The sequence below is a fragment of the Polypterus senegalus genome, chromosome 1, assembly GCF_016835505.1.
Source record: "Polypterus senegalus isolate Bchr_013 chromosome 1, ASM1683550v1, whole genome shotgun sequence".
In the NCBI taxonomy this organism is placed as follows: Eukaryota; Metazoa; Chordata; class Cladistia; order Polypteriformes; family Polypteridae; genus Polypterus; species Polypterus senegalus.
The window spans coordinates 153526258-153538075 of record NC_053154.1 but is presented as its reverse complement, the minus strand read 5'-3'; the positions used below and the strand labels follow the sequence as shown (position 1 = coordinate 153538075).

The 11818-nt window shown below is 35.5% G+C and overlaps 1 long non-coding RNA gene across 1 annotated transcript in view; it reads left to right on the top strand.

The window, feature by feature from the left end:
- The first annotated feature begins 976 nt into the window (after positions 1-976).
- LOC120518544 overlaps positions 977-11818 on the top strand; it is a 92281-nt gene continuing 81439 nt past the window's right edge. Inside the window, exon 1 of the long non-coding RNA XR_005631254.1 lies at positions 977-1092. This is a non-coding gene — a long non-coding RNA (uncharacterized LOC120518544). The remainder of the gene's footprint in view (positions 1093-11818) is intronic.

Genomic DNA, 11818 nt, shown 5'->3' with positions numbered 1-11818 from the left:
AGAGAGCTTGAAGTGCCAGGAGAAACCGAAAAGCGCATGTATTTACTAACAAGGTACTCTTCGGACAACGGCAAGAGGCCAATGAGCGCACAAAAGCACAGATCCAGGAGTTGCAGTTATGCAGTCTCTTGCGATGAATTCAAAATGTCATTCAGAAACCTAGCTAAATTAAAAAAAAGCTAATACGATTATTCCTAGGGTATCAGAAGCATAATAAGTGTGGAAATTGCCTTGTCAAATATAGCTTGAAAGATGGCAAATTACGTGATTACGGTAAATGGCTTTACTGTTCCATTGTTTTTTTTTCTTTCTCTTTAATTCCATTCATATACAGTACGCTAGGTATAATCTTGAAAAAATTTAAATTGACACTTTTATCAGAATGAACAAGTATCCAAATGTACAGTAATTGAGAGAGACAACTTTATTAGAATGAAAGCGCATTATCAGGAGACTTACAACATTGTACTAAGCTTCTTTTTCTCTCTCCAGCATCAAGTTCATTGAGGGATGGAGATGGTGGAAATAAGCATGGTTGTTTTAATTATTAGGGGGACAAAAGTACGTAAAGAATTTCAAATAAGCTACTCCCCACTAGCCCAAAAATCATAATATCACTGGATTTAGAATTTAAAAAATGTGTCTCTTAACAAGGCCTATCAGGGATGCTGCAGTTGTCAAAGCAGGTGAGAGTGCAGTAGGATGTACTACAACTTTTTTCATTATATTTCTTTTTTTATTAGAACATGAATTTTAATAATAAAATGGGAAATATTTGATCACCAAAATTACTTCAGTACATTAGAAATTACGGTGAGGATGTTAAATTTTAGTAAGAGATCTTGGGAAGATGTTTCAGTTTATCTTGTTGTCTGAAAGGAGGAAGTAAAAAAAGCCAGGATGGACCACTAGGGGGAGGCAAGGACTGCTGAGCCGAGAGGGGGGCCGGACACCATTCCCAGGAGCTCAGGCAAAGCGCAGCCGGAGTACAGTCTAGCTGGCCCCTGGTAAGGTTTCTTTTTTAGACAGAAGAAGTCCATGGCTTCCTGGGGTACTAGCTTGAAAGCCAGAGATGGTGGCACTTCCATAAAGGTGAGCTGCTGCAGACAAATGTGTTTATTGTTAGTGAAATATTTAAAACTTCATGCTAAAATTCTTGCAATCTAATTATTGTATGCAGATTTGTAAATACAAGTTTTTAAATAGTCTGTGAAAACAACCCAAAAAAATGTTAAAAAATGAGTGCATAGGAAGCAGAGATGTTGTTCTCACATTTATTGAATTTTTTAAAAACAGTACTTTGATCTGAGATGCAGGGGTTCGAAAAAGTTCTAGGCAACATTTCCTTACTAAACTAAAAGTGCAAAATCACCACTTTGGTTGGTGTGAATCGGACATTGTTGTAATAATAATCTCTGCTTCTTTCTTATCAAAGGCATAACACCCAAGTTGGCCATCGGCCCTGAGCATGGCCCATTTTTCGGAGGAATGCCAGCTTATTAGATTAGCACACATAGTAAAAGCAAGACATCGCTTTACTTAATTCGTTCAGTGGCACAAGCTAAGCTGCACTCATGTGATCAGAAAAGACAGAATGTAATTGTACATTGTGTAGGCCTCTCTGGTGTTTTATGGATTTGTGTTCTTACCATGTTTTGCAAATGCAAACAAAAAACAAACTAACAACCCTCCTCACCCCCAGCCTGAAATATGTTTTCTGCCATGTAAATGTTCAAAGTTCTGCTCTGTACAATTTACAAAGATAAACAGATTGCAATCTGGCATTGAGTTTCATTATTTTTGGAAGGGACATCACACCTTGAGTCACTGCCGGCCTTTTACATGAGCAGCCAGCTCTCTTACTGTTTTAATGTTGGGCCATAAATATGAATGTAACAATAAAGAACATCCCCCGTTGCTTCTCTGCACTAACTAAATAAATGCTGTAAGGCTTATTTAGAGGACACCAGTAAATCAAAAAGGGTGGCATTTCCATGTTCAAAGAACCCTATGTTCCATTAAAATTGCACAAATTAAAGTTATTTATTTGTTTTTTTCTGTATTTTTTCTTTTTACAACTTATGTCTTGCTCCAACATGCCACAGTTTCGTACCTTAATGTAAGATATTTGACTCCTGATATTACAAGAGCTTTAACTATGGAAGTCGGACGTTCTATTTTACTTTTGCGAGGATTCATAATTTGAAAAAAATTCCCTTATGTAGACAACCTAATGACATCAAAGGCTAAAATTTTTATTGAAATATGAAGCATTCATATAAATATTTCCTTTAGGAGTTAAAGTATCAATAGACGCAGCACCGTCTAGGTAGTGCTGAAACAGCAAGTATTGCTTTTTTATTTGCATTTAGGAGTAAAGCTTCATTATATGTTTATTGCCTTTAAAGCTTATTTAACAAGCTTTGGAACTACTGTAGCTTAAAAAGCTGCACAACAGTCTGCTATGACATATGCACCTTGTGCTAAATTATGCTAATAGATTGTTTCATTAAATACTCTTGTAAATCCTCGGAAACTGTATGTGTGTGTGTGTGTTTTTTCTGTAATGCCGATTTGGGAGTCTGCATATGGGGGGAAAAAATGAGCATTTAGGCGTAATGTCTGTTTCTTGCAGGGATCCTTTTTTGTTATCCATCATTCATCATACACCATTGCTTCTTGCAAACACCAAATTCTGCTTATTCTTATGATTTTTGGCCTCTTTGGCAGCACTTCTGCACATTGCTCGCTTTGCCTCCTTATTTATTTTAGTTTCTAAAGTAAATGATTGAGGTTCTATTTCTGACAAAATATTGTATTTGAAATACACATACACACGCTCACACACACATACACACCAAACAAAACAAAACCAAACAAAACAAAACAACATTTATTCCCTGGAGCATTTTCTCTGGCACATTTGTTTCATTTGGATGTTAATTATTCCTTATGCCAATTTTTTTTTTTATATAGAAGTAGCTTTAATTCTTGTTCTTTTTTAGCACAGCTTTTTAGTCTCGCAAAATATGATTAATCTGATTAGTCATTCAAGCTGCCCTTTTCTTTTATGCTTACATTAACTAACACAAAGCGCCCCCCTACAGGTTAAAGTTTAAATGTGGATTACCAGATAAAGCTATCCCTGATTAGGTTACTATGGTGCGAGGAAAAATTGGATTTGCTTTTTACCTTATTTCACAAACTTATTTGCCCTGTTTTTCCCTCTATACTCTCACTCACAGTGAGGATATTAATTTTGAAGGGAAATCTTTGAACAATTATGCAAATGACTCGAAAGCTGCATACAATACAGTATGGAAAGTGGGGATCAAAAAAAATTGACTCATTAGGAACAGATGGGAAAAGTGCTAAGAGTCGTTTGTAACATACGAAATGCTACGTAGGAAATATAATAGAAAACACAAATCTAACATATTTACCATAAAATAAAAACAACACTTGCAGTGCTTTTACAGCTCTTAATTATTTCTATATTGCTTGTAAATTATTTTAAATGTTCCAATTGCATGGATAGCTTATGAATTGAGCTGCACATTTTTAAGTATTTCACTCATGTGAGACATAGTACATTTAGTGCATACTACTTAGCGCTCTTAAGTGATGAGCTGCAGATGCCAAAAGGCATTTCTCACATGCATTATATGCGTTTTCGGCATGTTTGGGTGTGGCGAGTGGCAACACTACAATAGAGCAGCAAAAAATGAGCCCCTCAGCCAGGAATATGCTTTAAACTGGGTGAAGAGATGATTGTAAATAAATTAGCATATTTGTTTTCTTAATGTTTATCTTCATTGTTTGTTTGACTGCATATATATCTATGCATTTCAATGTCTTCTTAAATGTCTTTATATCAACAAAAATATTGCAACCTCTTATATGAAGGCATACTGTGTCCTTTGCCAGTATTTAAAATTGGCTAGGATTGTTCACTGTAAATAAATAAAAAAAAAAAACTAAATCTACAGTGTCACACGTATATGCCCTTAGCAAGCTACAGCATAAGCATATTTATCCACCCTATCTGGGTGAATTTTCAAATCAATTTGAACATATGTGTACCACACAGCATCCATCTGACTGGTATAAATCAGTCACAATGCAGTGATTTATATTTTCAAAATACAAACACTTGCCTGTAAATTTTGTTTTATGTGTCTGATGTTTCTCACTGGGATATTTTCCATAAGCCACATAGGACTGCTGTGTGTCTTCCATGCCTTTGATGTGAACATGTTTATTATTGTTATAGACACCCACCAATATTGAGTTGCAATCCTATAGTTCCCACACGAGGTAATACTTTCAGGAATATTTGTTGGTTTCTGAAATGCACGTGTAACCAGTATGTGTTAAAAATCGTAGTGAACTGTATTAAATGTAAACAGTCCATAACATATATTAATTGAGGAAAAATGTCTAAAGAATGACTTATGAGTGAAAAAACAATAGCAATATATGCATATGTAAAAGCCTGTCAAAACACAAAAGGTACCCTAAAGAGCAAGTGGGCACACAGCACCATGCACAGTGTTCATTAAAAATGTAAAATTATCTCACTTGTTTCCATAGAAAGAACATAATATTTAGAATTTGAATCCAGTCTATGGTCAATAGAACGTTTCTTGCTGGGAATGCAAACCACTTTTTACTTGTTAAAAATGTGTAATTAAAAGTTAAAAGTCATTATGGAAATTATGCAAGTGGCGAATACCTGAGTAATGGGTCAGTGGAGATGTACAGTGTGCAAGCCGCTGAATGAAAACAGAGATTCGGTGTGCCAACAGGCCTGATGCCGTTTTACTTCACTACATAGCACTATTTCGCAGGGCTGTGCGGAAAGGAACCGCAAACCTAATTCACAGAAATCAGGCGCACATTGGAACCTATGGCCCTCTGAATATGTGATAAAAGAAGCAAGAATAAGGCATCTTGTAAAAAAAAAAAAAAAAGATTTATCTCCAGAACACTACATATATTGTTTCAGCCTGAAGTGCACTATTCCTGCTTTTACAGCTAGACATTTTTATTGCTTGCCGTTTAAAATGAAGCCAAAGCGGGGAAAATACACAAAGTAAGAAAGAAAAATCAAGGGAAGAAAACCAGCATAGTTTTTTTTCTTCTCTTTCTTTTTTTAATGAAACCGAGCTCTAATATACCATTTAAATTGCTGCTGGGATACCAGACTTGATTACACCATTTACAAAAAGTTTAAATTGTATGCTAAGAAACTGCATCCTGCCCAAATGACATTTATTTAACTACATTATTTTCAAACTTTGACTATAGAAACAAAGTGTTTTATTTCAAAGCAGCTGCTTTTAATGATTTTAGTGCTGTGAAAGTTTGGGAATCCACTTTTGGGATCTCTTTGTGAAAATTGTCTATTTGTTTCACAATTTATTTGATTCATGATTGCTTCAAAGCAAATGCCACACTGTGAGTTATTTTTTTTAACTGTAAGTTGCAAGAAAAATGGTGCAAAATTGTTTGAAAATTTTAAAAGGATATACAGTGGATAGTTCACTAAGTAACTCATATGGTAGCATTAAACACCAAATGCAAAATAAAATTAACGTGCCTTATATAGGCAAAAGAAAATGAGTAATCTGCAATTTACTTCGATTTTATTTTTATACTGAGCAGTTTATGAAAATGAAAATTGTTGCTTTGTTATGGCATTACAAAACTTCTGAGGGTTTTAATAATTTACTCATTTTCCTGATAATCAGCCTTATAAGAAATATGATAGATAGATAGATAGATAGATAGATAGATAGATCTGTCTCTAATAAGCTTAGATACATAGTGAATGCAGTTCATTCAGATTCTTCAAGTGGTCATTGAATGCTACCATTTAGAATTAAAATAAAGTGGCACAACCCGCTGCAGAAAATATGCAAGTAACTTTGCATAAAAGCATGCAAAAAGAAAAAGATCTAGTGGTCTTGTTTTGCTTTTGTCTCGTTTCATTTCAAACTTTCTCCGTCATCTTTACAAATTTCCAATTTTATTTGTTTTTCTGTCTTTTTTGTGTCAGGCTATTATTTACAATAACTTCAAAGGGCCACTTTCATCATGGCGTCAAATGCAAACAAATTTAAAATTCTACTAGTTCTAAGAAGACGGTGACAAAAAAGAAGAATGACAAATGCTTTGGGCTTAAAAGCTCAACTTGTTTTCTGTTATGTGGGGCTTGCTTTTGTCTATTCTTCCTGGATTATAGTGGAACACTGTAGCTTTCTATGGCCTGTGATTTCTTATTAAATTATTTATGGATGAAGTGGATACTGCTTGAATGGAATCATTAAACTTCACAAGTTGTAGGAGCCCCAGTCACAGAATCTCCAGACTCCTCAAAGATGAAAAGCAACATTTTTTCATGCTCTTCTAAAACATTTAATATAGCATGAAAAGATATGACATCAATCCTAGCAAAAACACAAGGGAAAATGAATGATGTTATTCTAGCTCTGTACATCAATCATGCTCAATACTTTTGAAAACAATATAGTTTTGTTTGCATTTCAGAGGTGACAAACAACTCTGCTGACTAGCTTAACATTGTCAATTTCCATTAGTCAAGACCAGAAGCAAGTCAGAATTAAAATGTGGCCTTCAGTTGCTAGGCAGCTGAGTTGTCTTGACATGGTGGTTAGTTTTTCTTTCATCGGTTGACAAGAGTGAAATGAAAGAAGTTTTGAAAAACTTGATAATAGTGTTCAAAGACGGAGGATAATTGGTGGCGCTGGATTGTACAGCACTGTGTGGAAACTTTCAGGCCAAGGCAAGGAAAGACAGTTGCAAAAAATTTAAACTCTTGTACACAAACTTGACCTGAAGACTTCTTGGGGTTTCAACAGTTCATTTGCAGAGCAATGCCCTGAATCCGAGAGGTGCTGTGATGAAAGCATTTAAACAGATGGGTAAAACCCCTAAGGATGAGGAGAATCAATATCTGGGATTTAATCCAGCACACAAAACCAGTGTTAAGTGAGAGCAGGCGAGAGAAAGGAAGGTAGGGAAAAACAAATCCCCAAATTATTAATTAGTGGCTCTTTTAAGATTCATCTAATGCAGCGATTACGATCAATTATAGATGTTTTAATTCTAAGCTATCCGCCTAAAGTGGAAAATATGAACAAAATGAATGGCAATTAAATTAGCTTTAAGGTAACACCAATTTATGAATGATATACACAGATGGTATAATAATAATAATAATAATAATAATAATAATAATATTACAGTCTTATTTTTATCTATTAATAAACTTATAATTACCTACCAGGTTAGTGCATATCTATTTGCCTAGCTGTTTTTTTTTATTTAATAATTCAGAGGACTCTTTTACTAGCATTCCCTCAGTGCCACAAGGCTGCAGCCTAAATACAGCCTTTACATATTTGTTAATTTGCTGTAAAATATAATAAACTAGTTAAATGCTAATGTATTGACTATTCTTTTAATTGACCTAGAAGAAAAAAAGTCTGTGAACGCGCACACCCAGTCCAAGTAGGAACCAATTAATGCTGGATTAACATTCATGGTTATTTACAGTTGCTTTTGTACTTGTTCTTGCGCTCTGACTTCCTAAAATTTCACAAGCCAAAGAACTAGAAAAATGGGGTTGTTTAGACGCGAGGTGCAATGAGGTGGCTGAATCCATTGTGTAGACACCACCTCTCTCATTATACCCTCTCAATCAACACTCTGCACACAGGAAACCCTTCTAAAGCCCATCTGCCATGGTTAATCTGCAGGCAAACTCGCGCCTATGTCTGGGCCCGTTACTCTCAGCCTTATTATTCTCTGATCCAAGGCTTCATAAGGGATCAGCCAAAGTCCATTAAAGTAAATAATAGCCAGAAATGACAGGCTTAGCAAGCATTGGGAGGAAGTTGAAGACCAGTTTGAGCTGTGAGCTCTGATTAATAGAGAAAAGCATTAGGAGAAAAGAGAAGAAAAATGACCTCAGTCTGCTCCAAAGAATTCCTGAACCTTGGTTGTTAGGGCTAGTGCTACCATCTGAGGCGTTAGTGATCCTTGAATTTCCTTCACTTTGATGAAGCTGAAATGGGAAAATTTTGAAGGTTCAGTAAGGCCCCGGACCTCAGCTGGAAGGCAGTCTGGAGTCAACCTTGTTGAAAAATCTCCTGACTTATATATATATATAAAGTGCTTGTCTCGAGCAGACTGTGATAAAAATGTTAGCAATTAAGAAAAAGAAAAAAAAAAAAAGGATCAAACCTGAAATACACTCATATACACATACAGCAATATTTTGCGCACAAATCATTTCTGATGTAAAAAATTTTAATCCTCTTTTTGTGAAAAATAATGTTTTAGGGTGGCACAATTAAATTGGCTAACAGTGTAATCCAATATCTTAATTATTTCAATTGTATTATAGTAATGTGTTACTAATGTGCAATTGATTTTGTCTTCAGTTTATAAGGTGTGTAAATAATAAGGTGCTGGATGAGACCGGGCAACACTCGGTTACTTTAAGGGCACAATTAAATTCTGCCTCTTGCCACAGACTACATTCACCAGCATTTACCAGATAGCTGAAATTGCCCATCTTGCATAGATAATATAGAAGTGAATATCTCTGAGGCAGGCTACGTACACTAATATCAATCTTTCAATAATTTGAAGGCTTGTAAAAATAGTTGCCACTCAAAAAATGTATTACATTTGTGAGCATTTTAAAAAAAAATTCCAAACCTACGCTCTTTTAAAGGAATCATGACTAATGAACATTAGTTTCCTTTGTGGCACTTTTTTAAATGTACAGTAAGCTGGTATGGACATTAGTGGAACAATCACAATACCATCCTCACAAAATCTATTCTTTTTTGGAGAAGTGTTCACCTCAACAACGATGTTTGCTTTTCCGCTGGTTCTTCTCTGAAACACAAAATACTTCATAATTATTTTTTCCCCACCAAGACAGGATTTTAAAAATAGATGCCCTGTGTGGCAGACATGACAGGTATACAGCTAAAGTGTTAACCCTCACATCAGCAACAACAACACCCTTTAAACCTCTAGAGGCTATTATGAGTGGCAGTGGAAGAGAAAGCCGCTAAGCTTTATTTCCTAAACAGAAATTCATATTGCTCACCCCAAAAAACAATACAATCATTTTAGAAAACCAAATGAAATTGCATGTGGTGTATTCTGATATGGCAATACACTAGAACATTACATCTTTTTCATAGTGTGAAGAGTTGGTTAAGGTAAATTCCAAATTAACATACACAGATATAAATATGAGTGGTTAAAAAGCCTTCAGATTTGTATTTAAAGCAAGGCTAATACGTTAATCTGTATAATGCTACTAAAGAATATTTTGAACAAAGTGAACTACTGTCAAATTTCTGACTTAGGAGATGTATGCAAATTAAACGTGAAAGAACAGAAACCCATAAATGATGCAAAAGCCTGCTTCTGCAAATAACAAACTGCGTATCTTTGTTTTCTTTTATAATTTTTAAGAAGTGAATGGTTCACCAAGTAGCCACATGTGGGCATGTAAACATCCCATGTCATCCTTTTGTTTAAGCAGCATAATGTCTGTTAAATTCTAATCTCTTCTTTTACTTTTACATCAAAGCTTTTCTTTTGCTTTAGTTCCTATATGGTTGGGCTGAATATGTTGCTTCTTTTCTTATTAATTGTTACAGTATAAAGAAATGCTGAATTCAATTCAAATGTACCAGAAAATTTCCCAAATTTATAGAAAGCATTTAACTTACTACAGTATGTACCATGTTTTCATAAGCCATAAATAATAGTAGTAATAATCAGCATGCCATATTTATATATATTATGTACATTACAATAGATGCATACAGTAGATAGATAGATAGATAGATAGATAGATAGATAGATAGATAGATAGATAGATAGATAGATAAGGGTTAATTGTACACACAATTTGTATACATACATCTTATCTAAAGAATAAGTGGTACAGAAATTAAAAAGACTGGAACCCCTAATTTATGACCAAGAGTAACATGCTTTGTATAGCACGTCTAAATAAAAAGCTAAATCCCAGCGGGTGGCTGATGCAACCTGTAATATATAAATTAAAACTAAAAACAAGATGCTCTGGATAGCTTTCCACACTTAACTTGAATATGCTATTAGAAAACCACAAGGAAGAATTCATAAAGTGGTTTGACAGGATGACTAGTTTTCCAATGGACTGGGCAGCCTGAGTGATCTTTACTTCATTGCTTGTCCAAAGGCCTTTGAAGGAACAACCTTACGGCTGAAACCTCCTTGTGCTATTTTTATCTGGAAATTTATGCAATTTGAATAAACAGAATTGCATACACTACGTTGTGAATGCTGGACACGTCTGTGTTTGTTGAACGAAGGTACATAAGAGGGTGGACTGGGAGGGAAAACATGGCCAATTATGAAAAAAAATTAAATAAATAAAGTTTTCCAGGGAGTCTGATTACTGCAGTATAGCTGAGGTCATCTATGAAATATTCAATTTCCCTTAAAATTCAGACTCTGCTTCACATGCTTAATCCTTCGGAGGCATTCTCAATATTGTCTTGGCTACACTCGTTACACCACACTACTGCCAGTAGAGGCCTCCCTAGGTTTGTAAAATGCTCCCTGCAATACTATCCTGACCATTGTGACTAGACACTGCTAGTGGAAAGAATGCAAGATTTAAAAGCCTAATGACAATAATAATAAAAATAATAATAATAATGATAATAATGATGATAACAATAATAAAATCCCTCCTTCACTTGACAAATATTGTTAACTTGTGTTATTGCATACAAAACAGAGAGCAAACAGCTTCAAGTGTGAGTGGCTCTGCACAATCCAAGAGCCTTAATGTGCTCGCCTAAGCACTGGCAGCCTTTTCTGATCTAGTCACCTGTGTAAAATCAGACCCATCCACTTTGTGAATGCAACTCTTTATCTGCACCCTGAATGAATTTGTGGCCTCAATGTGTCATACAAGTTTTACTGTGTCACCATGTTTTCTTCCCAGGAGTCACTCAGTGATTTCTGTATCTGTTGTCATGGTGATACAGAAAGGCAGAAGAAAATGGGGGGGGGGTGGTTACCTCGAGTTTTAACCACATCCAGTACCAAGAGCATAAGACATTATTAGCCAGCCCATAAAACACTACTCTTTATTGGAGGCCCTCAGCTCCCCTCTCTGATTGTCAATAAAACTCTTTTTAAGAGCAGCGAGGACATCTTAATGTCATCTGTCACAGTGTTAGTGAGATTAAGTTTGTTTAGGAACTTGTGCAGGACAAAGGATGGTATTTGTTCTGGTGATACAAAGGCTTGTTTGCCATCAGCGCCACTGAATAAGAAGCGGCAGCCAGGGGATGTTCAAGAAGTATCAGCTCAATTGCAGGTGATGTTAACAGGCTGTTTAACATGCTACGGTTATGCAGCTTGGGGAATTGTCCAGCTTAGCCAGCTACTGTATTTATTTAGTTAGGGGCTTTGGCGAAAGGGTCCATTTTCTACATACCGGCATTATTTCCATTTTTTCGGTATCTCTTGCAAATGTAACCTCTTTAGCAGCACTCAAAGAAAGCTGTTGAGAACAGCGGTTCAGTTTCAAAACAAGCGTGACACGCACACCTGATAGTCCTTGAATGCTGAATAAAAGAAGACGAGAAAAGGAGATTTTCATGACAATCCCACAATAACAGGAGCTGCATTAACTGCACAGTAACTCAGTAATGAGGCTGAATAGAAAGTACAGATTAATGAAGATGTTGGTGTTATTAAA